This window comes from Myiozetetes cayanensis, unplaced genomic scaffold (assembly GCF_022539395.1).
Source record: "Myiozetetes cayanensis isolate MyiCay16 unplaced genomic scaffold, myiCay2020 scf9, whole genome shotgun sequence".
In the NCBI taxonomy this organism is placed as follows: Eukaryota; Metazoa; Chordata; class Aves; order Passeriformes; family Tyrannidae; genus Myiozetetes; species Myiozetetes cayanensis.
The window spans coordinates 32,345,451-32,373,252 of record NW_026088185.1 but is presented as its reverse complement, the minus strand read 5'-3'; the positions used below and the strand labels follow the sequence as shown (position 1 = coordinate 32,373,252).

At 44.3% G+C, this 27,802-nt stretch overlaps 2 protein-coding genes across 16 annotated transcripts in view; one reads left to right on the top strand and one right to left on the bottom strand.

The window, feature by feature from the left end:
• The window catches only part of R3HDM1 (R3H domain containing 1), a 76,224-nt gene extending 51,012 nt beyond the window's left edge, over positions 1-25,212 (bottom strand). For 6 of the 15 annotated variants that reach the window (XR_007632101.1, XM_050340410.1, XM_050340419.1 and 3 more), the window contains exon 1: positions 423-569. The gene's annotated coding sequence lies outside the window, so the exon portion shown is untranslated. Of the gene's footprint in view, positions 1-422; positions 573-25,084 lie in introns of those variants that run through there. The other 9 variants (XM_050340416.1, XM_050340420.1, XM_050340425.1 and 6 more) reach the window with 7 other exon arrangements.
• Positions 25,213-26,079: 867 nt separating this feature from the next.
• Positions 26,080-27,802, top strand: part of ZRANB3 (zinc finger RANBP2-type containing 3) — a 38,912-nt gene continuing 37,189 nt past the window's right edge. Inside the window, 1 exon segment of the mRNA XM_050340428.1 lies at positions 26,080-26,260. The gene's annotated coding sequence lies outside the window, so the exon portion shown is untranslated.

Sequence of the window (27,802 nt, the reverse complement as noted above, 5' to 3'; positions counted from 1 at the left end):
CATCTGAGCACTCAGTGCTGACAGGTATGTTTGTCCTCTCCTGTCATCAGATTAGTGACACTATACACCCACCACTCACCTGAAAAGTCCAGTAATTCTCTTTCTGAAAAGTTGTAACCACTCTGTCTGTGCAACTCCTCTCCCCATTTCAGAGGGAAAACTGCAATTATGAGCTGTGAGTGAAGTCTGGCACTGCACAGGCACGTGCTTGTCAGGCAGCACACCATAAAAAGGTCAACGCTGTGCTCTCACTGCTTTCTTTTGCACAACCTGTGACAAGGCAGGAAAAGAACCTCATCCAGCAAAGCCATTCCTGGGTTTTATGGTGGCAGCCTCCTGGATCCTGACACGTGGAAAGCCACCAGGTCCTCTGTGTCAGGTTCTGACTTGTAAATCATTGCATGGAAACCCACTCAACTGACCTGTAACTGAGCAGAGATATTTCTGGGAACAGCATCCACTCAACTTAATCCCATTTCTCTAATAGGCATCAAGAGTTCCAGCTCCTTCTTGTGGGCAGTGTAGATGGAGATAGGGAGCTTTGCTTTGTCCAGGATGGAAGAAATCCAGTCTTTTTCTTTTAAAAAGAAGGTGAAAGACAGAAGGAGATTTTTTTGTTCTCTATTAAAGTTATTATTAATATAATTGTTGTAAAAGACCCCAGGAACAGCTGTTAAAATAACTGATATCAAAATCAGGGCAGGAAATTGGATTAGAAGGGGGGGGGATAAAAAGAAAATAAATCTACATTCAACACACAAAGTGGATACACTGTCAGTGGAGAGGTAAAATGAAAAGCAATTTCTTAAACCAGTTTCTTTTCACCAATATCTGAACAGAATTCCTGCACAGGCCTTTAGAGTATCCCTGGTTGTGGCCAAGATCCACCTCATTTTCACTGTGATTATGAGTTTACCCCTAACCTGGCAGTCAACATTTTGTGCTGAATTCCCAGTGAGGTTTGTTGCAAGTCATTCCAAAATCTCCAGGCTGTATCCTGGTTCAGCTCCCAACATCTAGTTCCATGCAAAGCTCCACTTCTCCTCAGAAGTTGCTTTAACTTTTTAATGTGAGAACTCTGCTTTGTGCCACATGCCCAGAGGAAGCAGAGCAGCAGGGTATTTTCTATGCTATTTATCAAATATTCCATTAAACTGATTATAAGGATAATCCTCCCTAGAGAGGAAGTATCAGGAAGGGGGAAACGCATAAAAGAAGCTCTGCATTAAACAATTACCATTACTACAAAAAGGCTAGACTTGTATTATCCTCCTCAGAAGCAGCACTGTCTGCTTAAAGGGAATCTACCAATCCACTTGTTTTCCTTTTGGGAGACCCGAGTTTTGTCTAAGGCTCATGTTATTGCAAAAAAAAAAAACCTGTTACAGAAGGAGCTGCATGAGAAAAAAAGCCAAACCAACAAAACCCTGGCACAGCAGCTCATGCAGCACCTGCCCCCAGGGCTCAAGGGGACTGATGAACACAACAGTCTGGGGGACAGTCCTGCCTTACCCCTTCAGCAAACTTCCCTGGCATGTGCAAGTGCTTCATTTGTTTGCTGAGAGAAGTCGGGACATTTCCTAGAAAACCAGATCTTTGAAGGCTCCAATAGAACACTTGCCACAGCAAGGGCTTTTTCCAGCTGTTTCTCACCTCAAGTATATAAATATATTTATCTGAGCACCATAACCTCAGGGCTCCTGTGATCAGAACAAACATTGACTCTCCCCACCAACCAAAAACACTCACAAACTTACACATGTTCCTTTGTTCGGATGAAAGGGGAGAATGTTGATGCCTTAAGGAGAAAGGTGTCAATCAAAATTATCTTACCATTACATTAACACAAGCTGTGGGTGTAACTAGGAGAGAATTCCTGCATCCAGCTGCTGCTTGGCTCTTGAGGAACACAGTCCACACACAGTTAACTTTGGCAAGTCAGACACCCAAACCTACCAGAGAACTAACTCAGCATGTTCTGAGAGCCCCCAGGTGAGTCCTGAGACAAAGATGGACAACACAACCAGCACCTACATTTGGAACAGATTAGTCCCTCCTGGGAAACTTTCCTTAGGAGAGAGGGAGCAAAAGGACTGGAGGAAAACTGCCTGAGGTGATAAAGGAGAGGAAAGGAGAAGAAAAAACCAAAGCAAATCCCCACCCCAACCTTGAAAATCCTGACTTGGAGAGTAAGGGAGGATTCCAGAGGGAGCAACAACTCTGCTGCCACAAAGGGGCCAGGCTGTGCTCCCAGGTGATCCAAGAGCCATGAGCCAGAGGGGCTGAAAGCAGGATTTTGCTCTCCCTCTCTCAATCAGTGTTTCTGTGGCCCAGGAGGTTAAAAATCTACCACACAGGATGTATGAAATGGAGCAGCTGATTTTTAAGATTGCCATTCATCTCACAGAAAATTCAAAGCAGATTTGTACAATTATGAGAAATAGAAGCTGGAATTATGCAGAGGCAGCTGTTCCCTTTTTCCAGAGAAGGCAACACACACCTGTTTTCTGCATGTTATCTTATGGCTGAAGTTTGAGACCCATTAAATGACTAACCAGGGAGCCAAGACTCCCAGCCTGCCTACTGCACTGTGATATTGTGCAGGTCTGCTCTTGATTATACAATTATTAATAACAAATAAATGAGAAATTGATCCACTTCTGAAGCATGAACCAAAAAGATTCCCTAATCTTGTTTAGATTTATGGACCAGAAAATGCTGTACGAGTGAATCCATGCTGCACTGACTTAAATACACTTAAATCAGAGATTTATGCTTTTCCCAGTGCTGCTGTTTACCCAGGTTTGGAAGTTCTACATTAATCACTTAACAACTGAATGCTATTTACTGCATTAGCATCAGAAGATACCTCTTATTTGATTCAATTTACCAAGCTACTCAGTAATCAGATTTTCAGAGAAGCAGTACAATGATAGATTGGAATACAAACACATAATGTGCAGTTCCTCTACCTCTTCCAAAATTAATTAAGGACTGAATGCATCCTGCTGACTGTGCAAGTGATGTCCTACTATCAAGTGCAGGCATCATTTAAAAAACTAACTGGACAGAAATAGCACCAATTTTAGCAGAAGACATTTGCAGATTTTCTTGAGAAAAATCCCTCCAATTAGGACAGAAAATCCCACAACTGACAGCCCAGTGAAAGGCTCTCACAGGACTGCTCTGCGAGGAAGGACAAACTTGAGGCACCAGAACAAACCTGTCAAACACCCATTTCAGCCCTGAGCACACTCTGGTGTGCAGGGTATTGTTTGTACAACAATAATTCTCATATCAGAAAGAAAAAATGAAATTTGCCCTCAGCCTTGTAGTCCATCACTTAAATACTCCTTTTCTTTCCTGACACATTTTCATGCTCAAGCTCTGCAATACTTTGAAAGAACAACACAGTGCCCTTCTCTGGCACACCCAGGGCCTAAGATAGAACACCAGCACTGTTCATAGGATGCTTGACAGGCTTCTAAAGAGGACACCTTTCCCAGGAATAGGCATGTGAGAAGCCAAGGTGTATTATTAGTAACTATCCCTCCCCCTCCTTTTCTATTTGAAATTCTGAGCAATAGTCTAAGGCTCTGTAATCCTGCCTCACCTTCTCCTGTGAGTTCACTCCTGAACGCCATGGGAATGCTGAGCTGACAGTGACAAAGAGTAACAAGGTAATTCCTTCAGGAACGTAGCTGTATAAATGAGAATAAGAATTTAACAACCAGCAAGATTAGAGCAGTCTTTTATTCTACATATCGATAGGAAACTGCAGCATTCAAGTACTTATGTGGAGTTTGCTGCTGTAATTTATCCACAGACTCAAAAAATAAAGCTTGAAATGTGCACTGAATAAACTCTGCCACTGTAAAGTGCTTCTTCAGAGGAATCTGGTCCTCAGGAGGGTTGGCTGTTCCACTGTGCACAAAGCACTGGCACTGTTCTGTGAGCTCCCTTCCTGCACCTCACTTTGCACTGTTAGCATATCAACAATCAGAGCCCAGGACGTCACAGGAATTAAAGGTTTCCTCGTGGAAAATGAAACAGTCCCCTGGATGTAATTCCTGCTACAATGGATACTCCCCAAGGAAAAAAGAAATCCCACCACAATCCTTGTTTTGACATGGGGAGCTACACATGAAGAACAATGAAAGTCCGAGTTCCAACAAATGCAGGGTTTCTGATGGAATTACAGTCCCAGCATTGAACAATCTGTGGTGGATGGAAACCAACTTGGCTTGCATTTGCATGTTGTTATTATAGAGCCCAGCTCTGCGGCCAGGCCACTCTCATTAAGGTAACTATAATAATCTCAAATGGTTTATGCACTACTTAAAGTTGTATCTCCATTAGGATCTGTTCTCACTTTTTTATTTTTTAAAAAAGCTTTAAGGAGAGAGGGGGGAAAAATAATTTCTGAAACAGACTTTAAAACAGTTCCCCAAAGGCAATTTTTTATATAATTGCCTCCTGGAGAGCATCTGCACAGGGCAGATGTAGGTTGGCAGACAAAAGCCTGCCCGCTGCTGCAGCATTAACCTTTCCCAAATGCCAGACCTCGGAGAGAGCTGAGCTTTAGGTTAGTGCAGAACACATCTGGTGAGTGGCTCAGCCTCTCCCCTCCCAGAGGACACGACTGTCTAAAGGCATGAGGGAAGAATTGTTCCAAAAGCTCCTGAAATCCAACATGATGCACCTTTGGTCCTTGCCAGCACAGCTCTGCTGGCCTGGGAGGTGAAGAAGGAATGCCCTCCTCACATGACACTGCTGGAGCAGCAAAGGCTCTGCAGAAACAACTGTGCTGACCAAGACTGTTGGCTCGGCTGTCATCACCCAGAGAAACCCAGCTGGCAGCACCAACGCTCCTCTGGCTCCTGATCTCCGCTCTGGGAGCTCTGTGGCTGTTCCTCACCCAGTCCTCTGGCTCCTGATCTCCGCTCTGGGAGCTCTGTGGCTGTTCCTCACCCAGCTCCGTGTCCCTGTGCCCACAGCAGCACCTCCCACAGCTTCCAGCCCCTTCATCTGCCCAGCAAAGCTGCCCTCTCCATGCCCGGGTTTCTATTCCACCCTCACCCATCATCCTTTATCAGCTCCTTTTGTCAGCCTGCATGTTCTTTTCCCCACGAGTTTTTCACTCCTTTTCAGCTCTATATTTAGAAAGCTCCCGACAATTCCAGGAAACACACTCTGTAATACCACATGGCACAAAACTCGGCATAAATCACCATGTAATCTGTTTCACATTTATCTCTAGGTATCTATTTAATACCTTTAAAGTCACAAAGTCAGTCAGGTGAAGGACCCAAAACTGAAGCATCTGCCTGTTTTCAAATATCAAATAGTCAGCTTTCCAATTAAAAACAGCTCTTAAAAAGGGCAGAAGAATCAACTGTTAACAGATCATTCCCTGAAGCTTCATTTCTAGTGTTAAGGCCTTAAAATGGAACAGGAGAAGAGTAACAATATGCTTTTTCTGTGGCAATTGGAAATAATTATTTGGGGAAAAAAATAACTGGTTTTCCCTTTCTGAGGTTATTGATGCTTATTAAATGTCAGAGGGTTTGTAACACGATAAAGTATAGCCTGAGTGGCTTTAAAAATTAAATAAGAAAGATTAAAAACTTTTAAAATATTATCAAGCTGTAAGCTGACCAAAGGTATCTTCAAGTCTTTTCTGCTCAGCACTGATTAATTTTCCTATATTAGAAACAGGACAGGAGTACACAAATATTTTCATTTCAGATGGAGTAAAAAAATCATCTCGCTACTCAAAACACCTCACAGAAAGCACACAACAATGACTACATGCAGAAAACATGCAGCATCAAATAAAGGCCATGCAATCTACACGTCCTCACAGGATACAGCAGCAAATTTAAAACCTCAAAATAGTGAAAGATTGATTTTTTCCCCCAGTTATTTTAAGTAAATAATCCAAAACGTTGCCTGTGACTATTTGCAATGGATGCCCTTCAAACACCAATCTCCATTTCATTTAGCACACAGCCACCCAGAGCTGTACACAGCAGCTAGAAAATTTTTAGGCATAATTCAGGTTTTATTCTTAGAACATGGAAGTTCACATTTTTCCATCGTATTTCCATCAATAACGAGAGGGAAAAGTGTCTCTAGAACTGCCACACAAATTTCCACAGTGCTAGGAATGGACTCCTGGAGTCACCAGCACTGATTAAAGACTGTGCTCAGGGCCCTGAGGTGTGCTTTGATAGTGCAGAAACTTGGTAAAAATTAAATTACTAATCTTCATGGAATCAAGTGTCATCATTTCTTAACAGTCATCAAAAATTAGTTGTTGCCTCAACAAAAAGATATTTGCTCCACAACATAAGACAGTCACCAACATCCTGCATAGGAAAAAAAAAAATCATTTTCATGCAGCCTCCTGTAAATACTGCTGGTGTTTTGATTTGAAACCTATTTTTCAGTTCAAAACTTATCTTTATAAAAAAAATTAATCTTGCTTGTACTTCCTCACTGGAATGGAGATAACAGTAACACTTAAAAAAAAAAAAAAAAAAAAAAAGTCATGTTTCCCATTTTTGCTACCTTGGGAAATTGTCCTGTTTTAGCAGAGATATTTAGAATGGTTTTCCAAACCCTGCACAAACAGAATACAAAGGAAATAAAAATTAGCAAGAATGCCATAATTAAATGAGAAGATACAAGAAAAAACCTTTTTCAAGTCCATGATTAAAGAAAGAAGAGATTTAGGGATGCTAATGACCTCTCGTTGATTGATTAGGCCTAAAACGCCTTTTGTGAGGAAAGAGAAACCAAACACAACGGCAAAGCCACAGCTGGGCACCACTGTCACTGCCACTGTCACCCAGGGAGTGCTGCTGTCACTGCCACTGTCACCCAGGGAGTGCTGCTGTCACTGCCACTGTCACCCAGGGAGCGCCTCCCCAGCGAGTCACAGCCCTCTCACGCTGGAAAATGGCTGTACAGATTTAATCACTGCCCCCATTCACAGCCAGACCTCTCTCAAAGCGAAAGTTTGTCCCACACCCCGAGAAATTCTGCAGTGACACAGAAGTAGGGCAAAAGCATTCACGCATTAAAGATATTCATTTCCTTCCTAGACAGTTTTACTTCTTTGGTTTGGCTTTGTGAGCACGGCTCAAGAAGCCAGCACAGTCACTGCCCAGTGCCAGCAGACAAATGCCACTGTCACCAGCACCAGCAATGCCATGGTGATCTTCTGGACTGGCACATCACCACCGTCAGAACACAAATAAGGAAGAAAAATGTTTGGTAAACAGAGGAGTAGGAAAAAACCTCCAGTTTATTTATATATATATATATGCAAACACACTCATTTCTAATACATAACAAACAGAAAATAATAACTCAAAAACCACCATAGGAAGTTTTAGACCTGTCACAGGCTGCAGCAGTCTCAATACCAAACCAGATTTTTATAAATACATATAAAAATATCTTATGGGACTGAGACCACCACAGCCTGGGACAGCTCTAAATCTTTCTATTCTTGCCATTCCCCTCTTCTGCCACCTCTGTGCTCCACCTTTAAAGCCCCCAGACTTTGTGCCCACACACAGCAGTGGCACACACTCCCCACATCTTGCCTGTCATCCTTGACCTTATCAAAAAGGATCAATCCTTGCTCCTTCATGAGAAAAAAAAAAAAAAAAGTAGATTTTTTTCCTTTCAGCTGAAGGATGGCAGCTCTGGGAATACCAGGTACTTCTCTTGTGCGTGGGGAGTTCAGTGTCACTGCTGGCTGTGCCTCTCCTGTAACCACAGCTCCCTCCCTCCCTTAGCACACGTGCTCTGCTCCCCATTCCCGTGTCCCGTGCCAAGCCATGGCTGCAGGGATGCAGATGGCAGCTCTGTAGATCGAGGTAAGGTCACACATGGTGCCCCATCAACCTGTGTGCACAAGCCACTCCTTGTAGGGCCTGTACTCTGACTGCTGCCAAAGAGAAGAGTTCCCAACTCGTGGACACGTCCCACAGGTGACATCAGCGGCAGAACAATCTGTTCAGCAGTCCCCTCACACGACACCAGGCAAACGTGGGTGTGCGTGTGCTGCCTGTTATAATCAGATTTGTGCTCACACACCCCACAGCACCCAGAGCATCTTCTTAATCACTCAGATCAGCAACGAGATGCAGCTCAGCCCAAACGGGAAATAAAGTAGTACCCAGGGGAGAAACAGGACTGAGCAATGAACTGCTGTTATACCCTGTACTGCCCCTCAGAAAAATGTGGTTTATTCTTCTGATAACTCACATATTATAAAGAGTTGGGCTTTTATGAGCTTCTGTAACTCCTGTGCTGGAGACTCATCCTACAGGAGAGGAGAGATTGGTCTGGGTTTGCTTTCTCATGAGCAAAACCTTTTTCCCCCTCCACAAATGTATCGGTCTGCTCTGATGGATTATAAATGTGAATGGATCTCATCACCTGAAATGTTCCCACATCAGAAATGTACTCTGGAAATGTCCACCTGATGTTGAGGCCTCAGCTCTGTGAATGCCTTTACACAGAGACAGCGCCAAAAGCAACTGTGTGCAAATGAACATGGAAATAACACGTGTGAAACAGGACAACCACTGCAACTGAACGGCGTAAAAATAACGCCTCGATGTATCTCTTAAATTATTATTTCATTTTATAATATTATTATTTTAATAGTTAGTTTACTGAAGAGCAAAAAACCCTTAAATCCTGGAAACAGGAGCTGGAGCACTCAGGGCTGGTTTACAACTGCACGAGCAACCCTGACTTGGTAGATCTTCAACTCAAAACACACATAAATGGTCTCTGCTATCAAACACACCCATTTACACTTGCTGAAAATCCATCTAACAGAACAGGCATTGTAAGCTCAGAAATAGGTAAGCAAGTAAGAAGTTTCAATTCAGGTTAAATCTGAAAGCATTAGCACACATCACACATACAAGACAGATATTCAAGAGATAACCAAAAGCAATCAGATGCTTGCTAAGGGAGGAAGGATTCTAGGCTTGAGGGGATAAAAAAGGGTGAAGATATGCAACACCACCTCTTCAAAATCATTTTCCTGAAAAAAAACAATCCCCTCTGATAGTTGTACTGAAAGCAGCAGATTGTGGAAATGCTTCTTTCCTTTCTCTCTTTTCTTTTTAACTCTAACTTCCACGACTCACTAAATGGCAAAAGGGCACCATCAAGTGCCTCCAAACCAGTGTCTGACTCAGAGTAAAGGAGACTGGACCATCCTGAAGGAAATTCTCTTTAGAACGTCCAAAGGAATATTGACACAGGGACAGAAATCCAACCTGCCAAAAGCCTGCTCTGTAAGCCAGGATGTATCAGGAAGCAGGTGCCACTGGCTCTGCAATGTCCAGTCTCTTCAGGCACAGGTAACTCGCTGCAGCATTTACAGGTTTGTACATTTTCAGGACAGAAAAGGCAGGACACAAACTCCTGGAGGAGGAGACACACAGCTCACAAACTGAAATGTTCTAACTACAACAGGCTTTCCTTTCAGAAGAAGGAAGAAGAGATGACAAAGAAAATCAGCTCTTTGAAGTTTCATAGAGAACAAGCTGAAAAGCCTCTGGAACAACCAAAAGACATTTAAGAAAAAGACACAAAGAGCTTAAAAAATACTAAAACAGGGTACTTTAACTACTTCTCACAATTCCAAGATGAAGTTTATCTATAAACCTAAAGGAAATAGAGCAGCTTTTCTCAGTGATGTGAGAAAGGGAGACACTTAAGAGTGTCTGTCCCACAGCAAAGTATCACATGAAACCACCTTCTGCCCACACCAAGTTCCATCCACCTGGCTAATCAAGACGGGTCTTATCTGAACTGCTAGTAAGACTTAAACATTTGATTGAACAAAAATATACTCATCTCTCCCCTTAGAGAAATGATGTAACTCCAGATTGGTCGTGAATGCTTATTCTGTATTTAGTTCATATCATCTCCACATAAAAACCTCTCGATTCCAAGAAGGCAGAAATGCTCCAGCACTGCAATTTCATTCCTTTCAGCCATAAACTCAGTTTAGACAGATACAGCGATGAAGTGAAAATAAACAGCTTTCTCTGGTGCTTTTATTTTTGTTCTAAGAAATGAAATATATCCTCACCCTTCCCTGTATAAATGAAACAATTTCAGTGCTGCCTAGGAACCAGTCACCGTTCAGCCATGGTTACTGTAAAGTGCTGTCCAGGTCTAAATACAGTAGACTTGAAGCTAAAGCCTGGAATTTAAACAGCCCCAAAACACTGACTGTGCAGAGCAGCCTTAAAGACTGAAAATGCAAATCCATTCTGGCCAGTGGATACCAAATGAGCCAGTGCCTGCCTGGTGGGTCCCTTTGTAGGGCTGGTGGCTGATGATTAACTTACTGCCAATTCACAAGTCTGGAGGAACAGTACAAAAGCAAGCTGAAAAAAATCCTTCTAGGATTCACAGAATTCCAGATTAAAGATCTCTTTACAGGTACTCATTGCAGCAATCTGCTAGAAAAATATCAAATGCATCTCTGGGTATATGTAAGCTTTTGGTGTTACCTGGAGTACAGAAATTCTAAATAATTAAAGAGGAGCAACATTCACATGAGCAGACTTTGGAAAGGAAAAAACAACCAACTAAACCTGGCATTTCTCAAAGTTCATTAAAGCTATTACTAAGAGTGTGAGAAGGGAAGTTTTTGGGACCAGGTAAAGAAGGCAAAAGATCCATTCTGTCTAGTTCTTCACTTCTTGAACAAGGCAACTCTAATCTCTTATTTTCTTCAGGGAGTGAAGAAGACTTAAGAGAAAGCACATTCTGGTGGAAGATGATCCTACAGCACTGAGGTAGCCATTCACTTCTTCAATTATGGTCTTTACAGTCATGCTCAGTGAAGCCAAAAAACCCCAAACCACCAAACCTTCTCCTTTTCCTGCTAGAAAGCACACTAGAACACATTGTAAAAGGTCATATTTCTAATTTTCTGTGTTGCAAAAGAAAGTGAGAAGAAATACCAGCAGTAGAGGTTCTGGCCTATCTCCATGATCTGGAACAAGAACCACTCAGATTGCATTCAACCACAGCCTGATTTTTGAGAACTACAGAAAACATTGCTGTTCAATAAATGAAACAAAGCATTGCTTCTGCAGTCCAAGCAAACAACTGAGGAACGTCTCTTGCTAAACCAGGGCAGTGAATATATCACAAAGCAAGACTAAAGAACAGTCACTTGGGTTTGTCAGGTGTTTTATCACTGTAATTTCTGTCCTTTCACCCTCAGCTGTTCCTATCACTGAGCATTCTCATTCACTCTAAAATTCACTTCTAAAAACTGGGTGTATGACCCTTTCAAGACTTTCACATCTTCTCCACAATCCAACCCACTTCATTATTGACAAAAATAAAAGAAAATGGAGAGATTTAAATTTAGTCTCAAGATGATAAATTCATGCAAACCTAATGAACACACCATGTCTGGTTCTGCATTCATATCTGGATATTAGCTTTTTCCTGGACTGCAGTTTAAACCCAGACTGTTCTAGGCATTGTTTTATACAGTGTCATCTAAATGCCAGGCATCAGATAAGCAGAAAATTAAGCTACTGACAGATTGGAGTTTAAGGTCATCCCCAGTGCCTGCAAGCAGAATCTGTAACATCCTCTCACCCACACGAGGCTCACCGTGCTTTGATTTTTAATGAAAAAGCAGCTTTTGAACACAAAAAAACCCCACCTCTGACAAATTCCCTCTGGGCTCCCCCACAAGTGATGCAGTGAGGGGACTGGCACAGTGGGACAGGCACGTGCAGGTCCCACCTTGAACTAACACAGAAAACCTTTAAAGCCACATCCCTGCCTCAGACCCAACACTCACAACAAACTCGTGTTCTCTACCTGGATACATTCTTCCATTTTCCTCCACGGAATTTTTTCCCCCATAAGCCAAACTTTACGGTCTCCACAAGGTTTAGGATAGGCAAATCTTGATTCTTTAGGCTGTCCTGATTTTGAAGCCATGCTGTCCTACACTCAGGAGCAATTCACACGGAGCTGTCACACCTGGCAGGGGATGGGAAGTTCTGGTACAGCCACTATCAAGGCAACCAAAAAAAAGCCAAGGTTTTGTCTGTTCCAGTGAAAAGTCACAGTGACCAGTGGTTTTGTGAACACAGAAACGAGAACAGAGAACTGTAAGGAACTGTTCATACTAAGCCAGGGTTATTTTCTGCAAAGGAAATACAAGTTGAAATACAAGCTCCCAAATAATATAAAGTCTACCCCTAAAATAATAAAAACCCAAACAATGAGACTTAACTCATGTTTGCAAAATTCTGTGTTTTGGTAGCACAAGAAATTGTGTTATTATACCCAAACATTTTAAACAACTAGAGCAGGGAACAGGCCCTCAGTGCCAGGTGCCCAAAGGCAAGAAAAGAGGAGAGCAGGGAGCTTCAGGTGGAATCACGATGAGCAAGTCAGTTGTAATCCCACATTTTTCCCTTCCTTCAGTTGTTCCTTGTCCTTCCCCACAGCTTAACATTTACTCTGTCCTCAGTTAGCAGTTGCCAGGATTAAACACCCTTCAGATCACTATAAACCCAAAGCAGCCAGTTCTTGAAAACAGCAATGTTACCTGGACTTTGCAGGCACTGAGAAACCCCTCAGAAACCACAAAACTTCTCATTAATTTCCACCCTCAAGTACCTCAGAGGCAAAAGACCAAGGAGCACATTAGTTGAGACCAAGGGAGATGTAAGAGTCTGAACAAAGCCGTATTTTCCTAGAGTGGAGTTTGGCTCCAGCTTGTTGATGTACCAGAGGCCTCGATTACTCTCTGGAACCCAAAATATGAAAATCAACAGGTCAAAGAAGACAAGAGTAGCAAACTTTGTCCCAGCAGGTGTGATTTACTTCCCACCCACACAAAAAGGAATGAGAGGAACTGTAGGGTTGAGTCAAGCAAAAGGCAGCACAACCCAGAAGGAGGATCTGAACCACACAGGAGAGAGGGGTAGGGGAAAGGGTTGGAGCTTTTCTCCTGCTTCAGGACAACAGAGAGGGTTTGGAAAGCAGGATAATTTTTAAACGTTGTTTTTCAATGAATTTTTCTCTCTTGGAAAAATAAAATCCAGCTTCTCAGTTCTACTCCTCAGTTTTGTTCTAAAAGCAAACCTTCTGAGGTAAATATGTCCAAGCTAAAGTGAGAGCTGCAGGTGACACTCTCGGGAGCTGCGGCTCGAGCAGCCTCAAGGACTTTGTTACCTCCTGCCCCAAACTTGTCTCAGGTCAACTTCATAAGCACAAAGGAAGATCTTTCTGAATTCCAAAGGGTTTAAGGTTAAACAAGATCTGATTTTCATGTAAAGTCAACAGGGGGAAGGAGAAAGGAGGGAGGAGAGACAGAGAGGGGTCCCAAAGAACACCAGGAGTCAACATGTGATTTTGGTTTCGTTTCTTGCACATCTGCACAGCCAAGCATCTCCACTCAGATATGACAATGCCATCAGCAAACCCTAAAGGGACTTTAGGCAAAATCAGCATCATACTTAATTAGTTATGACTAGTTAGGAAAAAAAAAAAAAAGATAATAGTTTTCAATTAATGTTACATAAAAGGAAATCATTATTTTTTTAACAGCCAGGGCTGGGACCTGGAGTCGTCACTGGAGATGCAGCCTGCAATAATCCAGATTGGATAGTGGGCTTTGCTAGACAAACAAAAGCTTTTTCATAGATGCAACACTAATTTTCAGAATGTTGCCAGGGCAACAGCAGACTGTAACAAGAATTTCTGAATAATGAGCAGGTGGCAATATACAAAGATCTCCAACTCCTGACTGAATTATTTATATGTAATCCTGAATGGTGAGATTTAGAAAAGCAACAGCCTTATTGCACCACCACAAACGGAAATACTACTTACCTAGTCTGGGATATTTATTGGAGTTCTAAACATGCACCTCTTTTTATTGTTTGAACATGATATTGTAAGGCAAGACCCCTGCTCTGAACACAAAAGCTCTACCTAAAGAGGCATAAACAGTTACTTTGCATAAAATACTGTCACACAATGTAAAAAAAGTAGTTTTTCTAAGCTAAAGTTAGATCTAATTTTCTATCCAAGATCCTCCTTGTACAGATTCAACAGCAATTCCAGAAGGACAGGAACAGATCCTGGCAATGATGAAGTAAGGATCAGACTAACTGAGAAGAACTGGACACGCTTTATCCATCGTGCACATCCACAGCAGGGATTTGGCCAGAAATAAAATGCTCTGGGGGGATATTTTTATATGGATAGTCAAGAGATAGTCTATTATGGCATTTCAAAAGCAGTGGTAGCAAGATTTGGCAGGATTTTTGTTAATTAAAAACTTTCAACTCTGAGAAGTCCACATACTACTAACTAACATAAATTCCATCACCTGGCTTTCCAACCAAGTCTCTCATCAGCTGGTCAGCAATGGCTTGGAGGATCTGGACAAGGCCAGCTGGAACATTCTTCTTTTTGACAGAAAAAATAACTATTTTACATTATTCTAGGACTGAACTCTTTCTCCCTGTGAGTTCCCTGAGATACTGTAATAAGATATGAAAAAACCCTGCCCCACCTTTGGGGCTTCTTGTCACGGATCTCTGTTTCAAACAGCAATAAAATAGTAAGATTTGCAGTTATTTTAAGCAAAGTTCCCAGTTTTCCAAGATTAACATGGTCTATGTATTGAAATATAAATTCACATGCCACCAGAGAACTGCAGGGCTGCCTTACAAACAGCTGACACCACTAAAACCAGTTCCCAAAACACAGAGAAAGATGGATAGTCTCATTATTTGATATCATTTTGATAAATACCCTTTAATTCTCCACGAAGCCCCTCACTAGAAGAAAGCCATCCAGAGAAGGGAAGGCTCTGGAGCACAAGTCCTGTGAGGAGCAGCTGGGGAGGCTCAGCCTGGAGAAAAGGGAGGCTCAGGGGAGACCTTTTCACTCTCTAAACTCCCTGACAGAAGAGTGGAGCCAGGTGGGGGTCAGGCTCTGCTTCCAGGTGACAATCAACAGGACAAGAGGAAATGACCTCGAGGTGCACCAGGGGAGATTTACTTTGGATATCAGGAAAGCTTTTCTTCATGGAAAGGGTTGTCAAGCACTGGCACAGCTGCCCAGGGCAGTTGGTGGAGCCACCACCCCTGGAGGGATTTAAAAGACGTGTAGATGTGGCACTTGGGGACACGGGTAAGTGGTGGCCTTGGTAGTGCTGGGGGAATGGTTGGACTTCATGATCTTAAAGGTCTTCTCCAATCAAAACAATTCCATTATTCTATTTTTTACTACACACAATTGTTTCATTTATCTGATTTTCAACTGACGTGCATTAATTTGAGGACAAGCCCTGGGACAAGTTACACATTAAATTGCCTTGTCATGGTGTGACAGCTGGAGAGATGTGAACACTCCCAGACAGCCAGGACTGGGTTTAAACTGCAGTTCACCCAGGGAAATCTCACAACAGCAATTTGACACCTGGCTAAGTTTTGCCAGCAAAGAGTTCCATGTCAGCAAAGCTTCCTCAATCAGGTTCTAGTAAAGCAGTTTCCTGTGGAATCCAGAACTGCTCAGTGGAACAGTCTAACTCACAGAAGATTAAAGTATCCAGTTCTTACAGCTGGTCTTCCTGCATTGTTTATAAATGAGCTTCTGTCCTCTGCAGCAGCTTCAGCCTGAACAGGTTTAACACCCAGAGCTGAGCAGTTCCCTGCATTGCAGCTGAATCCCGTGAATTCCTTTGTTCCTCCCTCTGCTCACAGGCAGGTGAGAAGACAATTTACCCCGCTCACAGGATGGCCTCGTGGAACAGCTGTTTAACCATGACCCTGCAGCTCAGAACTGCAGATCCTGGCAACAGGGCAGACCAGAGGAAAAGCAGCATCCTTGGGAACACTGCTGAAAGCCCGGGAGCAGCAGCAGAGCAGCAGCTGCACTGCCTGCACTCAGGCACAAGGGACACTGGAGCTGATTGCTCCTGAGACAGCCTCACAGCATCACTCCGGAGCTCACACCCTGCAGACATTTCACCTGCTCAGGTAGCAGAGGGGTCAGTCAATGCCAGCATTTACAGCAAGCACCAATCTTCTGTGAGGGTACCATCACTGAAATAAGAGGCTCTGCATTGCAGAAACGTACCCAAATCAAATGCTGTCTCTCTCTTTAGAGCAGAGGGGAGAAGGAAAACTACACTTAATGAAGAATTTAACATTACAAAAAAGCATAAACATAGGACAAATACTGCCACCTGGAAGCTTAGGTATTCTAAAGGATCTCTGTAACTCCACTCAGATGAGAAACTAAGGCAGTGCATTAGAACTTACTGAATTTATTTGAAAAGGTTCTGGAAAACTACTTTATGGACAAGCATAAAGGCACGAGGGAAATGAAAAATAAGCACAATTGTTTCTTTTAAAAATACCTCTAAGATTACACGTCCAAGCCATGGCAAATTTGACAGGAGAAAAAAAACCCACCCTCAAAATGCACCTATCCAATGCTCCATTCCCCAGCTGAGCACAGCCAGGTCTGGGGGGCACAAAGGTTTTCAGAGCTTAAAAGGACAGGAAAAGAAAAACCTTTCTGAAAAATCAGATTTTTCACATTTGAAGGGTGTTCATTTACAGCCTGCATGAACCTTTACCCAGCATGTCCTGGAAGTGTGAGCAGAGCAGGAGGCCAGTGCTGCAGGCATTCCCTGGGGGACCAAAGGTGGGATAAGGAAAGGGGATGGTCTGGAGAGACAGCAAGTTTTAACTCCTTTCCACCACTGAACAAACGGGTCCTTAAGAGCATGATTCATGTAGTCAGAATATTCAAGCAAAGGATTATTAATAATTAATGGAATGTCTATTAATAATTATTTCTCTGAGCAGAAGGCTTTGCTTTACAGGCAATTCAGGACAGGGACTTTGACATAATCTTAGGCCACAACAATCCAGGGATTGGGGATAATCAGGCTGGCCTTGATGTCTCATTTCCTTATCCAGACATACAATATAGTTACATTAATATATATTAAAATAAGTTGCTGAGTTTTAAGTAGCATTTAAGAATTCTCTAAAACACCCATGGAACTTCCCTCACTAGGACAAAGGGAGAAGAGGCTGGGAAGGAATTAAAGCCCTTTAAAAGGAATAACCACAAATTCAGATGGAAGAATAAATGCAGAGGAAGAGGGGGAAAAAATCCCAACCAAACAACACCTCACAAACAAACAAACCCAATAATAAAGCCCACCCCAAAACACACTGACCAACCACAAGGTAAGCCTTGGAAGTCAGAAACAGAAGTTACCACTCCGAGTCAGACCTTGCAAACAAGAAGTTCATTATCCATGGAAACAGAAAAAGTACCCAGGAAAACCACTGTAATACATCTGAAATTGAATCTGAGAGGGTGCAGTCAAAGGAAAAATAAGATTCACAAAGTGCTGAAGACACCATACCCACTAACTGCAGAGAATTAGAAATCTCTCATCAGATCAGAAACCCCAAAGCAGAGATTTTTTTTTTTAACGGTACAAAATACACGATGGATCATTTGATGTCAGAATGAAAAGCACAGTACTAAATACCTGGAAAAAAATAACTGTATGCCTGACTTCTAAACAAATTTTAAAGGAAAGAATGAATCAAAGGCACCAAAGTCAATGGAAAATGACAGAAAAACATGTGTAGCAGAGATTGTGCCAAAGTGCTCTATTTAATAAAGTAACAGTTCCTAGAAAAAAATAAATGGAGGAGGTCTAATCTATTTGAATTATAGGTAGCATTACACAGGAAATGGATAAAGTAGATGGAGATTAACAAAATGGAGATTAACAAAATTTATATTTTAAAGATGTAACCACCGTTCAATTCATTCTCAGGAAAGCTACAGAACTATAAATGCCATTCTAATAAAGCCCTGCTGAGACCTTATATGGAAGATGGCATTTGCACTGATAAAAACTTGCATGGAAAACATCATTTCTTGAGGCTGTAGCAGATAACAGATGGCGAGAAGAGCTACTTAATCTAGAGGAAAATGCTTCCACAAAACCATGTGTCTCTAAGTTTTCCACAGCCAGCCAGGCTGGAGGCCAGTAGATATCACAGAACCAGATTTTACAACTGCTGCTCAGCAGGCAAGAAGATAGCTGGCAATTTAATTAACATGGAAGATGGAGCGTGCCAGGGTTATAAAAGCACGATTTCCTGTAACAAGGAGGGACTGAACTAGATGACCCACCGAGTCTCTCCCTTCAGCCTTCAGGCACGTTCAGGCAGTGCAAAGTGCATTCAGGTGCATTGCTGTCCACAAGCATTCCATTATTTTGCTGGTAATCACTGCTGTTGAGTACCAAGGTGCCTGGGTGGCCCAGAGTCCATCTGGGGGACCAGCTGAAAACCTTTTTGTTCCATCAGCCTGTTCCAAAGCCTCCTCAGCATCAGCAAGGGTTTTGTCTGAGAATCCAAAGAAACTGGAGCAAGTCCACTTACTTGTACTTTATGTCCAAAAATTTCGAAGAATAATTTAAAATCGATTCGATGTCCTCCCACATTTGATATGGGAGTCTGTCTTACCAGACATATGTGAGAATCCATCTTCCTTCTGGAAGCCATGCCTACATTTAACCTATATATAGTCCCCAGGCACTCTGCCTTCAGAGTCCAGAAGTCTGGGAATCACTGCCATCAGAACATGTAACTGCAGCATATGTGGACATGAATAAAATATGGACCCAGGGAACAACTCCTGGTGCTGCAAACACCAGAGCCTCGAGGTTAATAAGTGATGAGCAGCACTGCAGCTCCGAGCCTGCTAACGTCACACACCGGGACTTTCTGCCTTGTCCTATCAGGAGCCGCTCAGTCCATCAGATACAGACACCAGCCAGGGCAGGAAGGATCTGCAGGACACTCTGCTGCCCTTCTGCAGCAGGGAGACACAAAATAACTAAGAACCCCTCAGATCCACTCTGATCTCAGTCAGCGTTGTCACCCCTGGCCTCAAACACGCCTGAATTCACACGCTGTCTGACCAGAGCTGAAAGATCTTGTCAAGGTCTCCATCCCCAATCATTCCATGTGTCAAAAATGGACTAAACTCTCTCCTGCTTAAAATTAACCTATATTTCATAGCATACTGGAAAATGGGATTAAAAACTAACATTAAAAAAAAAAAAAAAAAAAAGGAAAGAATACCTACACATTTCACATTTACATTTCTTGATCTTTATAGAACATAGAAATTTTAAGCCTTCGCACTGCTATGACCAAGGAAGACACACAAATCCTGATTTAACACTGGCCAGATAAAAAGCTGATTGTGTTCCACTGCTATTTGGATATGCAAGTCTCAGTAAGGACTGGAATACCAGACACTGCAATAACTGCATTAACCCAGTAACATCACTTATTCTTTTCATACCACTGTCCTAAGAATTCAGTCCAATGGTACCATCTGGAGCTCAGAAATCTTCCTCAAAACATAGTATTGTTTATTACCCTGGAGGAAGGCTCTTCTGTATTGGAATCATTTCTAGATAAGCTCAGTGTGGACTTGGTTGCCTCTCCCAGTAGCAAGGATGCCCACATCAATGTAGGTGTTCCTCTCCAGAAATCAACATTCAAAGCCAGAGGGAAACAAAACCCTACCACACAAAGTATTAGGATGAAAATCATAACATGTTAATCATAAATGAACACACCAGTTTGTGTGAAAGATCCATATCCCACTGGTTAGAGCACAAGTCTAAGCAGAGGGCAGTAGCATTCCTAGGGCAGCTTCCATAAAGTCACTGAAGGGCTTTCCAGTCCTGGAAGTCCTCTTCCTCCTCCCACTCCATACCACAGGGGTGACACCTCAACCAACACTGGGCACTGGTTTGTGGTACAACTTCAAAGCCTGGAAAGAGTAGTTTATTTTTCCATGACAATAACACAATGTGCAACCAAACACACACCTAGAATCCCTCTGACAGATTATTGCCAGGAAAATGCATTAAAGTTCACTTTGCTGTGCTTAAAACTTAACAAGAAGAAACAACAACATCCAAAAATCTTCATTTTGAGTAAAAATCAAGGACTCATTACAGTCAATTCTAACAGTAAAACTACTGGGCAGATACTCTGAGTATCCAATTGTCACCAACACAAGAAAATCTCTCAGCTTCCCTCGGTTTTCCCTTGGAAAGCCATTAGGCAAAAGTTTTTGTTCAGGAATAGTCAGACTCCCCAGTGGACAAAGATAAGGATCCATCAACGGCAAGCCAGGTCTTATTTTGAGTCACAGTACTGACCCTGAGTAGCTTTGCTAATCAACAGAGCTACTTCTGAGGGAAGGCACAAACTGGCGAGGATTTGGTTCTTGCTCAAGGTTATGGAATGGATTAGAAAAGAAAGGCAGAAAAAGAACCTAATCCTTGCAGCAAGTTTTATTCTTCAAACAGCTACAGAGCACACTGAACCTGAAATGTAGCTCTTCATCCAAAAGATTGAGAGATTAACAATGCTTTAGAGGAAAAAGGCTTTGTTCTGTACCTGCTGTTGAAATGTTCCAAATCCTGCTATGATACCCAATTTACTCATTTTGCTACTGCAGCATTTGGGTACAAAACCTGAATATTTGATCAAAGCTTAAGTTATAAGGGTCAGCAATTTTCCAGTGCCTCTCAGAAGTCCTACGGTATCTCCACAAGAACATCCAGAATTCTTCTGAGCTCGCTTCAAACACGACAACAGATGGAAATCTGCTCATGGATCCAGCACCGGTCAATGGTGCAACTGCTCCCGAATACTCCCCACCAGCAGGAGGCCTTTGTGCCCAAAGCTCTGCCACGGGGAAGCACTGTGAGAACACTCCCCAGTCTGCTGCTGGCAGGAACACTTGGACTGGGTTGAACTTCACTCCCCAGCTGCACAACCAACAGCCCTTTCCAGATTCAGCTGCGCTAAAGAAGTCACTGATCTCACTTCCAGTCACCATCCCCTCCATCTGCCAGCTAAAACTGCTCCTCCAAACCTCCCAGTACAGGTTTCTATTTGACAGAATAAGAGACCTACATCTCACACGGCTAAAAGTTGGGAAATTCGTCCCAACAACAGCTCATTTACAGACCAGAGGAGGTGACAGAGGGCACGAACCAAAAAGTCAAGGCTGTGACAACATGATGGCCTCTTTCACAAGGGCAGCTATTTGCCAGGAGTGCATCTGATTACGTCCTGCTTCACGGTAATGTGAATTAAAAGGCTTCAGCTGGACACCTACAGAGAGCTGTCACACCTCAACCCTTGCACTGAAAAATACAAAACTCAGCACCAGACTTGTGCCAAACCAAACCCAGCAATGACACCTTCTGCATTCACGCCTTTTAGACGTTATTTTTTGACCCAGTAATGCAAGTTATCCAAAACTACGCTTCCAAAACCAAGGAGCAACTATGCTGAGCTGTTTAGCCATAGCTTTCATGATATTTAGGACACTTGTCCTGACAAGCTTCAGCCTTCAGCCCATTGTATCCACCGCGGGACAAAGAGCTTTCACACACGGCAGTGCAAACTTACTAACGAACCTGGGGAGGGGGCAGAGGAGAGAGTGTGAAATAAAGGACAGAATTCCATTTTATACACAAATTTGAGTTACAGATTAAAGTACAATAGTAATTGATGTTGGGAAGGAGATAAAAGAACAGAAAATTAGCAGCAGATGAAAAAAGAGAGATGAACAATGTAGCATAGAAGTGTTTAAGCAGAAACCAGTGGCTGCAAAAAAATAATGGCCCTAAGAGATAATGGCCTTCAGAGATAATGGCCCATTCCCTTACAGAGACCCAAGATAAAGAGCAGAAAAGAAACCCTGGAATAAGCATTCCACAGGCATCCCACTTTGCTGCAGCAGTCTGGATAGGAACATGCAATAATCAAATTTAATATTTTTGGAAATTTAATTCTATATATTGGAGAAGAGTACATATCATAGTGACAGGTTGACAGGATTCTCATAATACATGCACTGAACTGTAGGAGACTCACTCACACACAAGAGTAGCAGTGCAGGCTGTTCTGTAATTAAGGCTGCTGCACTTCCATAAATCTGGTTTCAGACATTCTTTCCTCTAAAGCACTCCTTCAAAAAGTTACGAAATCAAAAGGAGATTACAGGCAGGCCAAAAGTGACGTTTTCCCAACAATAGTCAATCATAATCCATTGCTGACTTACGATCTCCTGGAAACAGAGCTTCCCAACACCTCCAAAAAATCTCTTAACATTGTTACACAGCACATCGGTCCATCACCTCGGAGAAAAGTCAACGAAGAAACACAAAGAAACACAAAGAAACACGTAAACCCTACTTTAATGGGCTTGCAAAGATGCTTCCCATCGTCCAGAGCGAGCACCACATTAAGGCATTCCCAGCGATCCCTCTCGCCTAAGGAACACGATGTGAATGACCTTATCATCCAGGTCTTGCCTCGCCAAACGCCTCATCTTTCCGGCACTAAAAGGCGCAGTTTGGAATGCAGCGGTCAACAAAACCCCTGGGTCAATCCTATCCGGCCACTACCAGGTGGGATGGCCCCGGGAAAGCTGCTCCCAACACTTGTGCAGTCCCTGAGCCCAGCGGTGCCGGCACTAGAGGATCCTCTCCCACTCCCACGGAGAGCTCCTCAGCTGTCACACCCCTGAATTACCGCGCTCCGCATTCACCGGCTGCTGCTCAACTCTGCTCGCACCTGTGAAACGAGAGCTCGGCTGTGCCGGAACATTTCAGAGCCAGCACACTTCAGCCGACCGGGATATCCAAAGGTGTTGCTGGTTTTATGCAGGTGGTAGAAGTTGGAGTGCCGAATTGTCCGGCTCACCAGAACTGAGCCACGCTGTCAATATATATATATATATATACGAAAATATGCTTATAAAACCGCGCTGTATAGCACATTGCAGCCACGTTTATACCGATCCATCACCTGACAGCTCCCTCGCTGCGAACACGCTGCCAGAGGGCCCATTTTCCCCGCAAATGCAACTGTATCAACTACCTTTAAAAGCTGGGAAACAGCACCTCGAAACTTAAACATGTCACTGTATTTAAAAGAAAAATAAAATACGGCGCTACATCTCCTGCAGTCAAATTAACTCCGGGGAGAGGTAAATGAGTGAACGTGGTGATACAAAGACGTGGAGTTGAATTAACAGAGGTTACTGTAGCAAAGTGACAGCGCCTTTCACCTGAAAGAGCCCAAAACTCTGGGGTTTGTGTGTCACGCCCAGAGCTGTGCCCAAAGCACCCCACCTGGGACGGTTTAAGCAGTTTCACAGACAGACTTTAAGCAAGAAATACAAAGTAAGTAAGATTAAGGTGTAAGGCAAACATACTGAAACATGACAAGAAATGAAACCCAAAACCTTAACATAACCTAAAAGAAGAAAAAAAGACATAGAATTAATTGTGCTTAAGAGGAGAAAGAGCAAAGTAGCTGTAGCAGTCTTCTCAAATTCTCCTTTATTCCTCTTAACAGAGACACAAAATTAAATTATAAACAGAGGACCACTGCAACAGATTAGTGATTGACCCCTCTCAAATATTTAACAAATATTTTCTGGAAAACTGCTACCAAACCTAACCCAGGACACTGCACACCCCACAAAAATACTGGTATTTAGTCAATTTAGTCACTCCTAAGAAAAGCAGTAGTTGATCCTGATAGCAAATTACAGTTTGTCAAATAAAAAATGACTGAGCAATGCAGTTACAAGTACTACAATTTTCATCTTCCAAGATTTAAAAAGACACGAGTGTTGACATTATCTTTACCATTGGAACTTCTTTAAATTGAGGATTACAATCTATAAATTCCTAGAAAAAAAAACCTCAACCACTTGACATCACAGTACTTGCTGTGGAAAAATGCTTAATATTAAGTGTATGCCAATATTATAATATCTTCCAGCCAATGGAAGACTATCGAAAAAACAGTGTTTCCACTGGCATTTGTTTCTCCCGAAGAGCAAACTGTTTGAATATTTTGAAAAATAATTTCAGAACTTCATTGTTGCTTTCACTTAGACTAGGAATAAGGATTTACTGTCGAACATTCACAAGACATCCTGCCCTGTAAGATTGCTGCTCAACGTTCAGGCAAAAAGCAAGGTCCCAAAGACATCACTCCTTGCAGAAGACAAGACATGAAAAAGCAACGCCGTTAAAATCTGCAGGTGAAAGTCTCAATGCTAAAGGGCCAATGTCAGACACGGCGAGGGAAAAAATCCCTCTTCTGCGTGGAGCACACAAGATGTCTCTTCGGGTAAACGAGAAGGGGGCATCAAAATTAAAAATGAAGACTATTAACAAACCCACCCCAGAACACCAAACACTACAGTAGGTTAGACTATCTGGCCATGCCCCCCGAGCAAAGTGTGCACCACTCTTTTTTTTTTTTCCCCATCGCCTTCCTAATCCAGCTTTCTACACACATCACACAAATCCACCGACATGTAGGTTGTGTGCAAATCTCCTAAGGTGAATAATCGGAATAACTCTTAGGCGCCATGCAAGAAACAGCGATGCCTCGCTCCTTTTTCTGTCTCATCCCGTCCTCCTCACAAAGTGAAACCCTCCAGTGCTGAAAACTCATTTTAAAAACGTTATTAACAGACGCTAAAAACCCAGCCTGTGACGTAGTTTGCTCCCGAGTCCACTCACACTTTGGATTATAACATGGTAGATACATCCACACGCAGCATTGCCCAACATGCAGCAGGAATAAAAAAAAAAAATAAATTAAATAAATAATAAATAAAATACTAAATCCATAATGCACGACCAGCGCTGGGTGCCGCTCCCCGGCCAGCCCTGGCTATATTAGGGCAGGGAGAGGGCCGGGCTGTCCCCGCCGGGCCGCGACCCCCGCCCCGGCCGCGCCGCCGCTCCCTCAGGCTGCCCCCGCTGTGCGCACTGCGGCCGCGGCCCCCCCGCCCCCGCTGCCTCCCTCAGCGCACCGCGACCCCCGCCCGCGACAGCGCCTTCCCGGCGGCCCCGCGGGCTCCTCACCGGGCCGGAGCGCTCCTTGCCCGGCCCTTCCCGGCTCCCCCCGGGCCGCGGCGCCCGCCGGGCGGCTCCTCTGCTCGCACACGCGGGGCGCGATCGCAGCGCCGAGCGCCGCCCGGTTCCTCCTGCTGCTGCCGCTGCTGCCGCGGCGGGGACACAGCCCCGCCCCCGGCGGCCGCCGCCGCCAATGGCCGCTCGGAACGCCGGTGATGGGCAGCCGCGCGGGCCAATGAGCGGCGCGCCGCCCTCCCCCGGCGCTGCCGCGGAGTGGTGCCGCTCGGCGCTGACGCGAGGGAGAGCCCGCCCGGAGCGCACCGGCCAACGGGAGGGCTCCGCCGCCTTGACGGACAGCAGCGAGAACCAATGAGAAGCGCGAACCGGCACCGCAAGGCCCGCCCGCTGCGCGCCGCCGATGGCCGCGGGCGGACGGGGCGATCCCGCCGCTGTGGCGGCGCGGGGTCCGTGTGCTCCCAGCGCCCTCCGGCCCCGGCCGCTCACCTTTCACCCGCGTCCCTCCCCCCTCTCGCCGGGTGTGCGGTGTGTTCTGAGCAGCAGCGCCCTGACCCAGCCGGGCGCCCGCGCCAATCCTCCCGCACCGCGGCGGGGCAGGCTGGGAGCTGTAGTCGGGGCTTGCCCTCTCCCCTTCTCGTTCTCCTGGCGCCTCGCACCGGCTCTCACCGCTCTTACCTACGCCGAGAGCCGGCGGGGTGAGCCCCGTCCAGCCGGGCCCTCAGCGCCATCCCCGCTCCCCCTTCCCGCCCCTCCGCTCCCTCAGCCCGCCCGCGCTCCCCCATCCCGGCCGGGGCGAGGCAACGCCGGGCGGGAGTGCGATGTTTAACTCGCTCGCGGGGGAAGGGGAGAAGGGATGGGGACGGCAGGGGGAGGGAAAAAAAAAAAAAAAAAAAAAAAGGAAAAAGCGGTTCCCGCGCCCCAAAGCGCTTCCCGTCCGTGACCCCCGGCCGTGCGTCACTTCCCGGCGGCCGTTCGAGCGCGGAGCCCGCGGGCTGAGGGGCACGGGGAGACGGGGAGGGCTCCATCGGTGTCCCCGGCCAGGGACGAGCCGCCCGCTGACTCCTGATCCACCCCGTGCTGTGCCGGGAGAGCCCTCCGGCTGTGTCCTGGTGCTGCCGGTGCCGGCTCATCGCAGGTAGCTCTGCGATTGCAGCTGCGGGGAGTTGCGTAAGTAAAATCCAAAAAACTCGCCTCCAGGCAGGTGTTGAGGTGTCTTGTTTTCCTCAAGCCCGACGCACCGGCCTGTGGAAAAACTGTCCTGTGCTCCGTCTGATGTGCTTTTTAGTGCTGTGTTCTGTCGGCTCGGTAGATGTTCAGTTCTTTATCATCCCGCTGGTGGCTCCTCAGGACAAGAAAGACAAGGAGCTGCTGGAGAGGGTCCAGCAGAGGCCACCGAGATGATGAGGGGTCTGGAGCATCTCTCTTATGAGAGAGACTGTGGGAGCTGGGGCTGTTAAGTCTGGAGAAGAGAAGGTTGACAGAGGATGTCATTCATCCATATAAATATCCCAAACGTGGATGTCAAGAGAACAGTGCCAGACTCCTCAGTGGAGCCCAGCAATGGCCATAAACTAAAACGAGACGTTTCACCTCAACATGAGGAGGAGCTTCTTTACATTGGCAGAGCACTGGGAGGTTGTGGATTCTCCCTCTCCGGAGACATTCCAAACCCACCTGGATGTGTTCCTGTGTCACCTGCTCCAGGTGACTCTGCCTTGGCATAGGGTTGGACTGGATGGTCTCCAGAAGTCCCTTCCAACCTTGACAATTCCATGATTTCTGTGCAGTGGTTGATTAATCAATCAGCCAAGGTCCCATGATGTGCTTTGAGCCTGGAATTCCTTTTACTGAACACACAGTCATAGAGCAGTTAAGGCCATCAAGTGGAAATTTATGAAGCAAAACCCTTAATGGAAAGACTCATTTGTTTGAAGCATCTGCTGCTGAGCTGCATTAGAAGGCTATTCTTAGTGACCCATAAAAAAAAAAAAAGGCAGTGGGCTTGTATTATGTAATCAGCTTGTGTTGACAAACAGCTACTGGAAAACTTAAAATAGTCCTTGAAGTTGTCATCAGTCTTACACCCAACCTTCCAGCACAGAAACATGTCACCTGGGGTAATATCCTCAGCAAGCTGGGTCTCAGTTGCTACCTCCAGAAGGATGAGAATCTATAATGAAATGTATTATATATAACATTAGCAGTGACAGAAAGATTTCCAAGGTTGGTTTTTTTTAAATCTTATTTTATTCTACTAGTATTTGCACTGCCCTTATCCCTCAGTAGTTACTTATGATTCTTTCAACGTAATAGAAGTTGGAGCACAGCACTTGGAAATATTGCTGATGTTTCTCTCATGTATGAACAGTTTACTCGCTTCAATTAAAAAAAAACGTGTTTCAGGTTTGCTTAAAAGTTCGAGGGACATTCTCAAAAGTTTTCTTGGAAATTAAAATTACTGCACAAATATGTTTATAAAACCTAGTATCTCTTAATTTAGTAGTGAAAAATAGTGTGAATTGGACTGCATCAAATAGTTTATAGGTGCATTGTTGTAGAGCCCCTTCAAAAGAACTTCAGCAGGGTGGAAAGGTAAGACTCACCTTTACAAAACACACGATGACTCAGATCAAACAGTTGCATTTTTCCTGCTGTTCACAAATCCTCCACTTCATAAGTTTTACTGGGTTTTATGCCCTGTGAATGAAT